Genomic DNA, 15,681 nt, shown 5'->3' with positions numbered 1-15,681 from the left:
TTAGGCCCCAAAAACAGCCAAGTGAAATGACCTTTGGGTAGGTGCTCCTCAGACATTTGGCAAGAGTCTGGGGAGGCCAACATACTCCTCGGGGCCACTCTCCTGCTCTAAACACTATTGTTTCCATGACTTCCACTAAAAGAACATAAAGAGAGAACTGTAGGACAGAAATGATCACTGGGACAAGTAGGCCTTGAAGGAAAACTAAAAATATATTAGCAAAGACCAACATCTGTTTGATGTTCTATTTCTAGTAGTTCTTTGTTTCCAAAGTCAATATGATGCCAAAGAGGTATTTTCATTTCTAATCGCAAAGAGTCGGACACGACTGAGTGACTGAACTGAACTGAATGCAAAATGAATAGATTTTCAACAAAAACCTCCTTCATTTCATGATGTATCCTGCAAGGATGAATGGAACATTTCCTTGTCCGTAGTCTCCATCTTGGTTTGACATCCATGGATGAAGGTCAGAAGGTGACACAATCTCTCCAGGCTTTTAACCATTTAGGATCATTGACTGTCTGACAACAATTAGGATGCTGGAGTAGATGGCCCACCCCACAACGTCAAGGGCTCCTGAGTCGTATCTAGCTGGCCCACAGTTACTATTGAAGATGGGAGGAGAGGGCTGGTTCCAAATTAACTGGATGAACACTTGTCAAATGAAGAAGAAAAAAGATAATCAGCCCTGGAGGGACTCCAGCTTAATTTGAATTTTTAAAGGAGAAATTCCTTTCCCCCACCTCATTTCTATGGAGTCTCTATATAGCCATCTCTTGTACAGGGTGGAGTCTACAGGGAGAATGATGACCTACATTGGCCTACTCTAATCTGAGTCTATTACTCTGGGCTCAGCCCAAGAACTTCAGGTTGTCTCTACATCAAACTATGAGCCTTTTTCTCTGTATTCTGTATTTTGATGAGACCCACATTCAAATTCAACAGGGCCTGAGAGACTCTGGTTGCCTGTTAGAAGCACTCCAAGGTCCCCCCATCTATGCTGATTGACTACCATAAATCACCTTCCCCTGATGAGAACACAGAAAGGTGGCTCATTGCTCATGTAAACTCACTGAACTCCTAGAGTAAAGAAGTTAAAGAGAAGAAACAGACTTCATGATTTAATAATCCTCATCATTAGCATCTATTAAAGGAGCTATGGTGAAGGAGGAGAGGTTCTTGGGGGCTAGTTGGGCATGGGGCGTCAGTCTCCTAGTCAAACTGAAGGTAGAGCAAGAACCCTTCTGGAAGAAACCTACCATAAAAAACTGGCCTGGTGGCATGAACTACAAATAGAAAGGAGGAAAAAAGGAAGTGAAGGTGGAGGGAAGAAGGAAGGGAAAGGAGGAAAGGAAGAAAGGGAAGAAGGAAACATTTATTGATCTTTATTTATATGCCAGATAGTTGTAGATAAATTCTCTTTTTAATTTAATTGCACCCTCTTAGTATTATTTATAGGCTTTCCTGGTAAGCTTAGCTGGTAAAGAATCCTCCTACAATGCATGAGACCCCAGTTTGATTCCTGAGTCAGGAAGATCCACTGGAGAAGGGATAGGCTACCCACTCCAGTATTCTTGGGCTTCCCTGGTGGCTCTTTGCTGGTGGCAGCATTATTTATAAAGAAAGTATTGCTATTTCCATTTTATAATAAGAGAAAATTAAACCTCAGAGAAGTAAAGAACTAGCAAAAGTTCGCCCAGGTCAGTTACTGAATCAAAGACTGTGAGGACGAAGGCTCCTAGATGGAGCTGTGGTTCTGTTAATAACTGGTGACCAGCCTCGTAAGAATGATGCCTTACTCCCTCTCCTTCAGACAGGAAGGCAAGCTATAAAACCATCGACTATCACCAGATTGCTTTGAGGTTTGTTTTAAACTCACATTTGCTTGTTTGTTTGGGGGAGAGGAAGGATGTGAAAGACATACTCATTAATTAAAAAATAATGCCATTTTGCATCATTCCAAAGAAAATGAAACTGGCATAAATCTAATAAAATATGTACAGGATCTGTATCCAGAATATTACAAACTTTTGAGGGATGGCATGAGCCTTGATCTAAACTTCACACCTTACACAAAAATTTTCTCAAGGTGGACCACAGACCGATATATAAAATTTAAAAAAAAATTATAAAACTTAAAAAAAATCAGGGGAAAATCTTGGGTCCCCAAGACTAGGAAAAAAGTTTAGAGACTGGATACTGATAAGGTAATTCAGAAAAGGAAAAATTGAAAAACTGAATCTCATCAAAATGAAAAACTTTTGTTCTGGAAGAAACCTTGTGAAGAGAATGAACAGAAGAGCTCCAGAGTGAGAGAAAGTATTTGTAAGCCAGATAGCTGTCAAGGTCTTGTCTCTAGAAAATCTAAAGATCTGTCAAATCTCAACAATGAAAGAACTAGAAAACAGGCAAAAGACATGAAGAGACGTGTCACTGAAGGGGATATACAGATGGCAAGTAAGCACAATAAAAAGATGTTCAACCTTATTAACCATCAGAGAATTGCAAATGAAAACCATAATAAGATGGTGTTGTTGTTTAGTCACTCAGTTGTGTCTGATTCTTTGCAATCCCATGAACTATAGCCCACCAGCCTCCTCTGTCCATGGGATTTTCCTGGCAAGAATACTGGGGTCGATTGCCATTTCCTCCTTTAGGCGATCTTCCTGACCTAGGGATAGAATCTGCGTCTCCTGCACTGGTAAGTGGATTCTTTACCACTGAGCCACCAGGGAAGCCCCTTTCACCCCATTAGGTTTCCTCCAACTTCTCTGTTCTTCTACTTCAAGGACCATCATAATTTTCTGAATTAATCAAAGCTTTCTGAAAACTTTTGCTTTCAATTTGCCTTAGCAGCAAAATACCTCTATTGTAAAAGTATCATTAAAAAAAAATGGCTCTTGTTAAAAAAAAAAAAAGAAAGCTTAAGTTTTGAGTATCTTTTACAAATGACTGTGGGTGTAATCATAACACAGTAGTTTTTAGTGATCAACCCATCTTCTTTAACATAATGGAAACATGCCTTTGGAATTTTCGCCATAGACAAAAGAAACAAAGGAAATTGTGGACGATTTTGAAAATGAAAAAAAAATCTTAGAACATATCCTTTTACCAGGTTCTGCAGGAAAACTAGTATTTGAAGAAATCCTTTTCTTTTTGCTTTGCATTTAAGGTAAAATTAGGTACCTAAAGGGGTCACTAAGCCCTGCGAACATGACAGAGGAAAATCTGTAAGGCATAATGAGACATTCAGTTCAGTTCAGTCACTCAGTCGTGTCTGACTCTTTGCGACCCCATGAATTGTAGCACGCCAGGCCTCCCTGTCCATCACCAACTCCCGGAGTTCACTCAGACTCACGTCCTTCGAGTCAGTGATGCCATCCAGCCATCTCATCCTCTGTCGTCCCCTTCTCCTCCTGCCCCTAATCCCTCCCAGCATCAGAGTCTTTTCCAATGAGTCAACTATTCGCATGAGGTGCCCGAAGTACTGGAGTTTCAGCTTTAGCATCATTCCTTCCAAAGAAATCCCAGGGCTGATCTCCTTCAGAATGGACTGGTTGGATCTCCTTGCAGTCCAAGGGACTCTCAAGAGTCTTCTTCAACACCACACTTCAAAAGCATCAATCCTTCGGCGCTCAGCTTTCTTCAGAGTCCAACTCTCACATCCATACATGACCACTGGAAAAACCATAGCCTTGACTAGGCGGTACTATATGCCTATCAGAGTGACTAACATTTTTTAAAGTGACAGCACCCAAACAATGGTAAGGATGTGATAAAATTGGGTCACTCACACGGCTGGTGAGAATGTAAAATGTACAGCCACTACGGAAAACAGTTTGAAGTTTCTTAAAAAAACTAAACCTGCAACCATCATATGAGCCAGCAACTGCATTCCTGGATATTTGTCCCAGAGAAATGAAAACTTACACTCACACAAAAGCCTGCAGTGGAATGTTTACAGCAGCTTCATGCACGGTAGCAGAAGACTGGAAAGAACCCAAATGTCCCTCAATGAGTGAATGGTTAAATAAACTGTCATGTACCATGGAATGCTACTTAAGACTAAAAAGGGACAAACTTTCCATACACACAACTTGGATGGATCTCAAGGGAATTATGACCAATGAAAAAAATCCAGTCTCAAGAGGTTACATGGAAAAAAAAAAATCTCAAGAGCTTACATAGTGTACGATTCCATTTATATAACATTCTTGAAACGATAGAATTAGAGAGATGTAGAACAGATTAGTGCTTTCCAGGATTTAGGTCAGTAGGCAGAAGGGAGGTATCAAAGGGTAGCATCTTTGTAATGAACTGTTCTGCACTGTGGCAAAGGTTCCAGAAATCTACACATATTAAAACTGCATAGAACTGAATGTAAACAGACAAAATCAATGTGCATGCTCAATCACAGTCATGTCTGACTGTGCGATCCCATGGATTGTAACCTGGGGGGCTCCTCTGTCCATGGGATTCTCCAGGCAAGAATACTGGAGCAGATTGTCATTCCCTAGGGGATCTTCCCGACCCATGGATGGAACCCAGGTCTCTTATGTCTGCTACAGTGGCAGGCGGGTTCTTTACCACTAGGGTCATCTAAATGCTTGTAAAACTGGTGAAATCTGAATGAGAGAGGTAGTTTGTATGAATATCAATTTATTGGTTCTGATCTTGCACCAAATGTACAAGATCTTATACAAGATGTTACCCTTAGGGGAAACTGGGTAAAGGGTATAAGGGATTTCATTGCAATATTTCTTACAACTATATGTGAATCTACAATTATCTCAAGAAAGTTTTAACATCTTAAAAGTAACAACTGGCCCCAACCAAGACTAGGGGGTTGCAATAGATCCCATGAACTGCAGCACACCAGGCCTCCCTGTCCAACACCAATTCCCGGAGTCCACCCAAACTCATGTCCATTGAGTTGGTGATGCCATCCAACCATCTCATCCTCTGTCGTTCCCTTCTCCTCCTGCCCTCAGTCTTTCCCAGCATCAGGGTCATTTCAAATGAGTCAGCTCTTCACATTGGACTCATCATTTTCTAAGAACTTACACACCAGTCTACATGTGTGTCTGTTTAAGGAAAAGTGAATGTCTACAAATATCCACTCTCCCTGGATACTGAGCCAAATTCAAGTGTGAGCAAGGACTGGGAGAAACAGTCATCTTCCAGACCCTGCTGCACAGACTCTGTCTCCAGTTTTCCCAGCGTACTATGAGTCCATTTCCTTGAAGGGCCTTCAGAATTATAAATCCAGTCCTCTCATTTAAACAATGAGGAGATCCAGGTCTTAGAGGGGAGGACTTCAGCCAAGTCAGAGCTGGTTTTGGCAGAGCAAGGTTGGAATGCCAGTTTTGCAGCTACTAGTCCAGGACTGGTGGTTTTCAAACTACTGAAGTTGTTCAGTTTCTCAGTTGTGTCTTTACTCTTTGGGATCCCAGGGACTGCAGCACACCAGGCTTTCCTGTCCTTCACCATCTCCCAGAGTTTGCTCAAACTCATGTCCATCGAGTCAGTGATGCTATCCAACCATCTCATCTCTGTCGTCCCCTTTTCCTCCTGCCCTCAAATCTTTGCCAGCCTCATGGTCTCTTCCAATGAGTTGGAAGACACTTCTCTAAATATTTTGCTTTGAGTAATTGGAAAGATTTAGCAATTCAAATATTGATGGTTATTGTTTATTTATCTCCCCCACCTCACACTTCCACCACCAGGGGAGACAAACACAGACAGAGACCCTCTACTTCTGAGACCCCCTAGCTCTCCTTCCTCTTCTTACTCTCAGGCCTGTTCTTGGGTAGCTCTTCTTCTTTTTGGCTCATTGCTATTAATAGTTCACTCTTGATCACAGTTTTATTTTGGGTATTCACCTATACACTACTAACTTTCAAGTCTATATCTCATTCCCAACCTCCCCTAGAGTTCAAACTCATGGACCCAAATCTCTTGATGGACACACCCTTCTGGCTTGCACCACAGATAGCCCTAACTCCACATCCCTGACCCTCTATCTCCCTGTGTTAACCTGCTATTCTTCCTGCATCTTCTTAGTTACAGGAACCACCATCAAGTCGGTGTCCTCCTATTGGTCTCCTCTTTCTCAACATCCCAGTTTGTCATCACGTGCTGTTAACTCAACCTTCTCTCCATCTTTACTCCCAACTGTCTGAGTTCAAACCCTCATCATTTTATTCTTGAATTAATTCTTGCAGCATCTTTTCACTGTTCTCCTCCTTTCTTCTTTTTAAATCTATCCTCCTTGCCATCACCAGGTTGATCCAGCTAAAACCAAAGTCTGCTCATACCACCAGGCAAGACTTGAGACCTTTCAAAGTCCAGCCTCCAGGAAGCCCTCCCTTCATGTTCAACCTCACAGTTTGTGTTCCAGCAACATTCAAACTGCCTGTGTTACCATTTGCCCCACCCCCGAACATATGTTCTTTCTCTCCTTGCTTTCTTCAGGCTGCCTCCTCTGTCTAGAAAGCCTCATTTCTCTCCTTATTTATTCCCTTTAACTTACTCAACATCCATTAATTTTTAAAGACTCAACTGGGACATTTCCAAGAAGTCTTCCCTGCCTCCTCGTCTGGAGGAGTTTTCTACAAATATGTTGTGAGCATCTTGGTTCACAGCATTTGCTGCACTAGCTTGAAATGTTAAAATTGTGTGATGTTACTCTCAGAGATTTCCGAGAATCTGCCTTCCAGATTATAAACCTCAGTTTAGCTTGAATAAAATTCTTTTTTCTCTTAACTTAGTAGTTAATTGAATTTTCATCAACACGAGAAAGAAAAAAAATGTTAGAGCCCCAAGTCTACCCCCAAATTGTGCTTGTTTTCTCCTTATTGCCTTTGCCAGTTCCTCTAACAGCCATAGCAAGTGCAATTAACTGAGCTGCTGGTCATTTGTAGCTCGGTACCTTGCCCTTGTATATAACTTTCATCTACAGTGTGTGGCATTTAACACAAGTTAAGTTCCATGTTACTACTTTCCTGTTAGATGTCATGACTCTTGCAGGAAATTTTAATTGAGCACAACTTTTTTCAGCCTCTTCATCTCCAAGTCTCATAAGAGGCTAAGTTCAAGAAATATTCAGCTTCTTGAATGCACGTGATCCCAGGAGCCATGGTTAGCTATGCCTCAACACCATGTAGCTCTCAGCATGCACACAATACAAAAGAGCTTCAGAGAGAGAACACTGATGCACAATGAATAAGGGGAGACTTATATTAAATATTTCCTACAAAACACCCTTGTCATTATCTGCACTTCTCAAAACAAACCCCCATCCACTCAATTTTTTTTCCTATTTCCTTTGTAAACAAAAATAGATTTCCATTTTTGTTCCTTCATCATTTTTTTCTCACCTCATTTTCTCAGCCACTTCAGTCCAATTCACTTCTCACTTCCCCTTTCCTATTCATTTGAGTATGTGACCTGATTGAACAGGGAGGTGACCTAGAGGAAGTCAGCAATGGCTTGCAGAAATAGTCCCAAATGGGAGAGAGAAAATGATTTTGCAAGAACGTGGCTTTTATTATAAGTTGTCCTCTTTGTAATCTCTCTCATTATAATGAAAAAAAAAATCATGTATTGATTTCCTAGAGAATTTGTGATTCACTGCAGTCTGATCATGCTCTGCTAACCAGGCTTAGGTTCTTAAAAGAAAGTGAACAGGCAGAGAAAGAAAAGCAGTAAAAAGTTTAACCTTAAAACTTCCAGTGTACCTAAGGAGTAACTCATCTGATCGTCAGAGGAAGAGATACTTGATATTTTTTAAAGTGGTGAGTGTACAAATTCATTGCCCATATTTTTTGACATTTATCTTGAAAAAGCAGCAGTTCTACAGATTACTACAGATCCACATGTCACCCTGGGGACAGGGGAGGTCACCAGTCTGAGTTGCCAAAGTCAGCAGTCTTTTAACGCCAGAGTATCAGAGAAGTGAATCCAACACTAAATGTGGAGAGACATTCTCTGTGCAAACAGACATCTCCTTCCTATTTGTCAGGCCTGCTGCTCCTTCAAGCCAGCCTGACACCCCAAGGCCCTACTTCTCAATGGCACAGTGATCTGGGGCCATGCGGCTGGCTTCATCCCAACTCACTCCACCCCCAGCTTTGGCTCTATCCTGTCCTTAAAAGAAGTCTCCAGCTTCTAAAGACCCTATTCATCTCCTTCAGGTTTTTTGTTTTCCATCAAAGACTTTGGTACAATCTCCTCATCTGTGAAATTAGTATAATAGTAACAGTTGCCAGGGTTGCTATGGGACCTAAATGATGATGACGACGATGATAAGAATGAGAATGATACTGACAAGTAACACTGATGGAATGGTTTCTACAAGCCTGACTATGCTGACCATTATGTGAATTAACATGTTTGATTCTCACAGCAACACCAGGAAGTAACCATTCTTATCCCCATTTTACCAAATGAAGACATGGAGGCACAGACAAGAAACCTACCAGGGCTTATACGGCTAGGAAGAGGCGGGAGTAACTATAAATCTGTGCTTGCCATGATGTCAACTGCTCACAGAAGCAGGAGGGAAGAGAGCAGTCCCTGGCCAACTGTTGAGCAGGGAGGTCACTGAACAAATTGGTCTTAAGTGGAAAGGACTAAAAGGCCAAGTTTGAGTCTGAGTCCCTGAGAGACAACAGGACTTCAAAAGATAGGATAGGGTCATAAAGTGAAGATGAGAGTTTGATTCAGGGCTGGAGGGAAGCAAGACAGGAAAGAGAGCAAATTGGTTCATATGTGAAGCCACTCTGATTTCCTGGCCCATGATGCCTTAAAAAGCATGGCAAACCTTTCCAGCTCATGGTTTTGTGTATGTGTGTTTCCACTGGTCTTAAATATGACCCTCTATTCCTTGAGATGTCTCTAGGATGCTCCAAAATGAGTATCATGTCAAACTTACCCTCAAAATGTGATGGAATTCCACAGGGGTTTTCACATGACAGTAACTGAGAAATAGAACCCTGCTCCAGTAATCTTACCTGGAAAATTCCATGGTCAGAGGAGCCTGCTGCTGCTGCTAAGTCGCTTCAGTTATGTCCAACTCTGTGCGACCCCGTAGACGGCAGCCCACCAGGCTCCCCCGTCCCTGGGATTATCCAGGCAAGAACAGCAGAGTGGTTGCCATTTCCTTCTCCAATGCATGAAAGTGAAAGGTGAAAGTGAAGTCGCTCAGTCATGTCCGACTCTTAGTGACCCCATGGACTGCAGCCCACCAGGCTCCTCCGTGGGCTACAATCCATGAGGCCACAGCCAGACACAACTGAGCACTTGTGCAACTGACACAGAGGAAGTGTATTTTCCATATGGAGGTTAACCACCAAGTCTCTTGAACCCAGCACAGAAAATGAAAACCCAAATGGTGTGAGCTGCCAGGCAGGATTTTGAATAAGGAAGAAGAGAGTCATAGGAATTCACTGATGGCAGAGACCTACCTCTGTGTCCCCCACCTCATGTCTCTCTCCACAGAGCCCCAGAGCCATCTCTCTAATGTTTCTCTCTCCACTTCATCTCTCAGTTTGGAATCATCCAGAAGGTTTCACAGGATTAGATCCATATCCCATTAGGGGTCATAGGCTTGTCATGACTTGGCCACTGTTGACCCTTAGCTTCACCCACTGACTGCTCTCACTCATTCATTCTTTCCTTTATCTATTCTAAACCAGTGGGGCTGAGTGGTGAGCAACACCAGTCCCAGCCTCTGCACATAAGTCCCACACACTAATGCAGGAGAGTGCATCAGGCCAAGAGATATAAAATTATAACTCAAATAGGTGCTACAAAGGAGAAATGCAGTGCTGTGGAATTATATAATAGAATATTACTGGACATGGATCTCAAGGAAGGCTTCCTCAGCCAAGTGACACTGGAACTGAGATCTGAAAATGAAGGTGTTAACTAACTGAACTCCACAAGGAAGACAGACTGAACAACAAGATGAGCAGTAGGAGAAAGCATGATGAATAGAAAACTATCACTCTATCCTAACAGCAAGTGGGACACAGTAAGAGTTTAGAGAGGGAATCAGGAAAACACTGGATTGTTTTAAATCAGGAATATGCTTTGGGAAGGAAGTCAGGAGAGTAGAGATAATCAGATTAGCATTTGGAGATCATCCTGGCTACAATGAGAAAACAAGATCCAAAGGAATCCAAATAGAACAGAAAGTATATACAACTAGAACCCAGGAAAGAGACAACTGGTCCTGAATTTAAGTGATGTAAATGGAGTTGGTCAGAGAAAACTGGCAGTACCTGATGATGGGCTGGATTTGGGGTGGAGGCGGGAGGAGGAGGGATCATGGACAACTTCTAGGTTCTTAGCTTCTACAACTGGATGCATGTTGATGTCACACACAGAGACGCACAACACTAGAACAAGACCAGGTGGGAATGGAGGTGGGCAGGTTTTTATTGGCTATTTTCTCTCCTGCCTCCAGCGCAATCACACTGTTTCCTTTTTTCAGAACAAGTGACGTCAGTTTGAAGTTTTCTACTTTGTGCGTTTGTGCAGGAGATGCTAAGCTCCTTAGAATCAGGAACTAGGACTTAGATTTGTGTTCGTACCTTCAGTGGCTAACACAGCATTTGACAAAGAGTTGATGTACCACCACTGGCTTCTCATTTACAGATGAAGAAAAAGGAGGGATGCAGCCGTGATGGGACTTGCTCAGTTACCCACGGGATAATGACAGAGTTGGGATGATGACAGTCAGGACTCAAACTCAAGTCCCCTGCTCAAGAGCAGTCACCTCTCAACACCCCACACTAAACTTTCTGCCTGTGGTGGCTGCTGCTGCTAAATCGCTTCAGTTGTGTCCGACTCTGTGCGACCCCATAGACAGGAGCCCACCAGGCTCCCCTGTCCCTGGGATTCTCCAGCAAGAACACTGGAGTGGGCTGCCATTGCCTTCTCCACTTGTGGCTGCTACCTCGATGTTAATTAAGGAGTCATTACTGCTCTTTCTTGGGCTGCTTATTAGTCCAAGTTGTGAAGAACAGCTCCAACTGTTTTCCGAGAATCAAGAAAATGGGAACTGTTAACCACAACGCTCCAGTGGGCTGGCAATTCTGTTGTCAAACTGTGAACCCTGTGCCACTTGGAGATTCTATAAAAGCTTGAATGAGAAAGACATTTCGCAATTGGGACAAAGGAAGCTGTGGCTATTTTACAGCAATTCATGTGTGTCTCGTTGCACTTGCCAAATGAGGATGGAAAGAAAAACAATGTAACTGTGATAGGGCCAAAGAGGTAATGACCAATCAAGTTTTTTCAAAGGATTCCACTGGCAGTGACACTTCAGTGTCCTTGTTTCCTGAAAATGAAGAGTTGCAGGGTTCAAAGGGGTCCAGTCCATGGAAACCACATATTGAGCTCCTACTAAGGCTATTGTTGAGACTGTGAGGGTAAAGGTTTTTCCTTTCTACACTCAGGAGAACCTTCCTTCCCCCCACTGCCACAACCATGGCTAAGCATGCATATATGTTAGACCATTTTACAAGAGTGAAGATTTGCCCTACAAGATTAGTCAGTCAGTTCAGCTGTTCAGTCATGTACAACTCTTTGCAACCCCATGGACTGCAGCAAGCCAGGCTTCCCTGTCCATCGTCAAATACTAGAGTTTGCTCAAACTCATGTTCATTGAGTTGGTGATGTCATTCACCATCTCGTCCTCTGTTGATCCCTTCTCCTCCTGCCTTCAATCTTTCCCAGCATCAAGGTCTTTCCTAATGAGACAGTTCTTCGCATCAGGTGGTCAAAGTATTGGAGCTTCATCATCAGTCCTTCCAGTGAATACTCAAGGTTGATCTCCTTTAGGGTTGATTGGTTAGAACTCCTTGCAGTCCAAGGGACTCTCAAGAGTCTTCTCCAACACCACAGTTCAAAAGCATCAATTCTTCAGCACTCAGCTTTTTTTATGGTCCAACTCTCATATCCATACATGACTACTGGAAAAACCATAACTTTGACTAGATGAACCTTTGTCAGCAAAGTGATGTCTCTGCTTTTTAAAATGCTGTCTACATTTGTTATAACTTTTCTTCCAAGGAGCAAGCATCTTTTAATTTCATGGCTGCAGTCACCATCTGCAGTGATTTTGGAGCCCAAGAAAATAAAATCTGTCACTGTTTCCATTGTTTCCCCATGTATTTGCCATGAAGTGATGGGACCAGATGCCATGATCTTTATTTTTTTAATGCTGAGTTTTAAGCCAGCTTTTTCACTCTTCTCTTTCATTTTCATCAAGAGGCTCTTTAGTTCTTCTTCACTTTCTGCCATAAGGGTGGAATTGTCTGCATATCTGAGGTTATTGATATTTCTCCTGGCAATCTTGATTCCAGCTTGTGCTTCATACAGTCTGGCATTTCACATGATGTACTCTGCATATGTCATGAACATCTGTCTATAGTTCTTCAGGTACTCTATCAGATCTAATCCCTTGAATCTATTTGTTACTGTATAATTATAAGGGATTTGATCTAGGTCATACCTGAATGGTCTAGTGGTTTTCTCTACTTCTTCAATGTAAGTCTGAATTTGGCAATAAGGAGTTCATGATCTGAGCCAGTCAGTTCCCAGTCTTGTTTGTGATGACAATATAGAGCTTTCCCAACTTCAGCTGCAAAGAATATAATCAATCTGATTTCAGTATTGACCATCTGGTGATGTCCATGAGTAGAGTCATCTCTTGTATTGTTGGAAGAGGGTGTTTGCTATGACCAATGTGATCTCTCGGCAAAACTCTGTTAGCCATTGCCCTGCTTCATTTTGTACTTCAAGGCAAAACTTTCCTGTTACTCCAGGCATCTCTTGACTTCCTACTTTTGAACTCTAGTCCCCTACGATGAAAAGGAAATCTTTTTTTGGTGTTAGTTCTATAAGGACTTGTAGGTCTTCATAGAAGTGTTCGACTTCAGCTTCTTTGGCATTAGTGGTTGGGGCATAGACTTGGATTACTGTGATACTGAATGATTTGCCTTGGAAACGAACAGAGATTATTCTTTCATTTTTGAGACTGCACCTAAGTACAGCATTTCAGAGTCTCGTTGACTATGAGGGCCACTTCTAAGGGATTCTTGCCCACAGTAGTAAATATAATGGTCATCTGAATTAAATTTGCCCATTCCAGGCTATTTTATTTCACTGATTTCTAAAATGTCGATGTTCACTTCTGCCTTCTCCTGTTTGACCACTTCCAATTTACCTTGATTCATGGACTTAACATTTCAGGTTCCTATGCAATATTGCTCTTTACAGCATCAGACCTTGCTTCTATCACCAGTCACATCTACAACTGGGTATTGTTTTTGCTTTGGCTCCATCTCTTCATTCTTTCTGGAGTTATTTCTCCACTCTTCTCCAGTGGAGAAGCACTTCAGGCACCTACTGACCTGGGGAGTTCATCTTTCAGTGTCATATTTTTTTGCCTTGTCATACTGTCCGTGGGTTTTCAAGGCAAGAATACTGAAGTGGTTTGCCATTCTCTTCTCCAGTGGACCACATTTTGTCAGAACTCTCCACCATGACCCATCTGTCTTGGGTGGCCCTACATAGCATGGCTCATAGTTTCATTGAGTTAGACAAGGCTGTGATCCAATTGATCAGTTTTGTTAGTTTTCTGTGATTGTGGATTTTATTCTGTCTGCCCTCTGATGGAAAAGGATAAGAGGTTTGTGGAAGTTTCCTGATGGGAGGGACTGGCTATGGGGGAATTTGGGTCTTGCTCTGAAAGGCAGGGCCATGCTGAGTAAATCTTTAACCCAATTTTCTGTTGATGGGCGGGGCTGTGTTTCCTCCCTGTAGTTTGGCCAAACTATGGTAGGGGTAATGGCAGTAATGGCAATTATCAAGCATAATTTTCTTCCAAGTTAGTCAAGCATAATTTTCAAAAACTTAAAAACATAATTCTCATACAGACATATGGTGAGCAGATGTTCAAGATTTATTTAACTCACTAATAAGGAGATAAGCAAGATGGCAAAACTGGATTGAAAGCAGATACTAAAAACTGAGGCAATGATAGTAAAAAAACAAAACAAACAAACAAAAAAAACAGAAAAACAAAGAAAAGGATGCTGAACTAAGACTGCTAAATTATATACACAATTATGTAATGGGCCACAGAGCAATAAAACCATAATCTTTGTAGTTATCTTCTCAGCTGGACACAAATCCTTTCCATCTCTACTTGACAAAATCCATTTGTATTCTATCAGCTTCCTGAATGTTATCACCTAACTTTACCATCAGTTCAGTTAAGTTCAGTCGCTCAGTCGTGTCCGACTCTTTGCAACCCCATAAATCACAGCATGCCAGGCCTCCCTGTCCATCACCAACTCCCAGAGTTCACCCAAACTCATGTCCATCGAGTTGGTGATGCCATCCAGCCATCTCATCCTCTGTCGTCCCCCTCTCCTCCTGCCCCAAATCCCTCCCAGCATCAGAGACTTTTCCAATGAGTCAACTCTTCACGTGAGGAGGCCAAAGTACTGGAGTTTCAGCTTTAGCATCATTCCTTCCAAAGAAATCCCAGGACTGATCTCCTTCAGAATGGACTGGTTGGATCTTCTTGCAGTCCAGGGGACTCTCAAGAGTCTTCTCCAACACCACAGTTCAAAAGCATCAATTCTTTAGTGCTCAGCGTTATTCACAGTCCAACTCTCACATCCATACATGACCACAGGAAAAACCATAGCCTTGACTAGACGGACCTTTGTTGGCAAAGTGATGTTTCTGCTTTTCAATATTCTATCTAGGTTGGTCATAACTTTCCTTCCAAGGAATAAGCATCTTTTAATTTCATGGCTGCAATCACCATCTGCAGTGATTTTGGAGCCCAAGAAAATAAAGTCTGACACTGTTTCCCCACCTATTTCCCATGAAGTGATGGGACTGGATGCCATGATCTTCATTTTCTGAATGTTGAACTTTAAGCCAACTTTTTCAATCTCTTCTTTCAGTTTCATTAAGAGGCTTTTTAGTTCATCTTCACTTTCTGCCATAAGGGTGGTGTAATCTGCAAATCTGAGGTTACTGATATTTCTCCTGGCAATCTTGATTCCAGCTTGTGCTTCTTCCAGCCCAGCATTTCTCATGATGTACTCTGCATATAAGTTAAATAAGCAGGGTGACAATATACAGCCTTGACATACTCCTTTTCCTACTGGGAACCAGTCTGTTGTTCCATGTCCAGTTCTAACTGTTGCTTCCTGACCTGCATATAGGTTTCTCAAGAGGCAGGTCAGGTGGTTTGGTATTCCCATCTCTTTCAGAATTTTCCAGTTTGTTGTGATCCACACAGTCAAAGGCTTTGGCATAGTCAAGAAAGCAGAAATAGATGTTTTTTTGGAACTCTCTTCGTTTTTTGATGTTCCAGTGGATGTTGGCAATGTGATTTCTGGTTCCTCTGCCTTTTCTAAAACCAGCCTGAACATCAGGAAGTTCACGGTTCATGTATTGCTGAAGCCTAGCTTGGAGAATTTTGAGCATTACTTTACTAGCGTGTGAGATGAGTGCAATTTGTGGTAGTTTGAGCATTCTTTGGCATTGCCTTTCTTTGGGACTGGAATGAAAACTGAACTTTTCCAGTCCTGTGGCCACTGCTGAGTTTTCCAAATTTGCTGGCGTATTGAGTGCAGCACTTTC

At 42.2% G+C, this 15,681-nt stretch overlaps 1 protein-coding gene across 2 annotated transcripts in view; it reads right to left on the bottom strand.

Moving 5' to 3' along the window:
- The window catches only part of ADAMTS12 (ADAM metallopeptidase with thrombospondin type 1 motif 12), a 393,807-nt gene that overhangs the window by 166,379 nt on the left and 211,747 nt on the right, over positions 1–15,681 (bottom strand). The window lies entirely within an intron of this gene.

Source organism: Bos mutus, chromosome 20 (genome assembly GCF_027580195.1).
Source record: "Bos mutus isolate GX-2022 chromosome 20, NWIPB_WYAK_1.1, whole genome shotgun sequence".
Taxonomy (NCBI): Eukaryota; Metazoa; Chordata; class Mammalia; order Artiodactyla; family Bovidae; genus Bos; species Bos mutus.
This window is presented reverse-complemented; position numbering and strand designations above follow the sequence as displayed.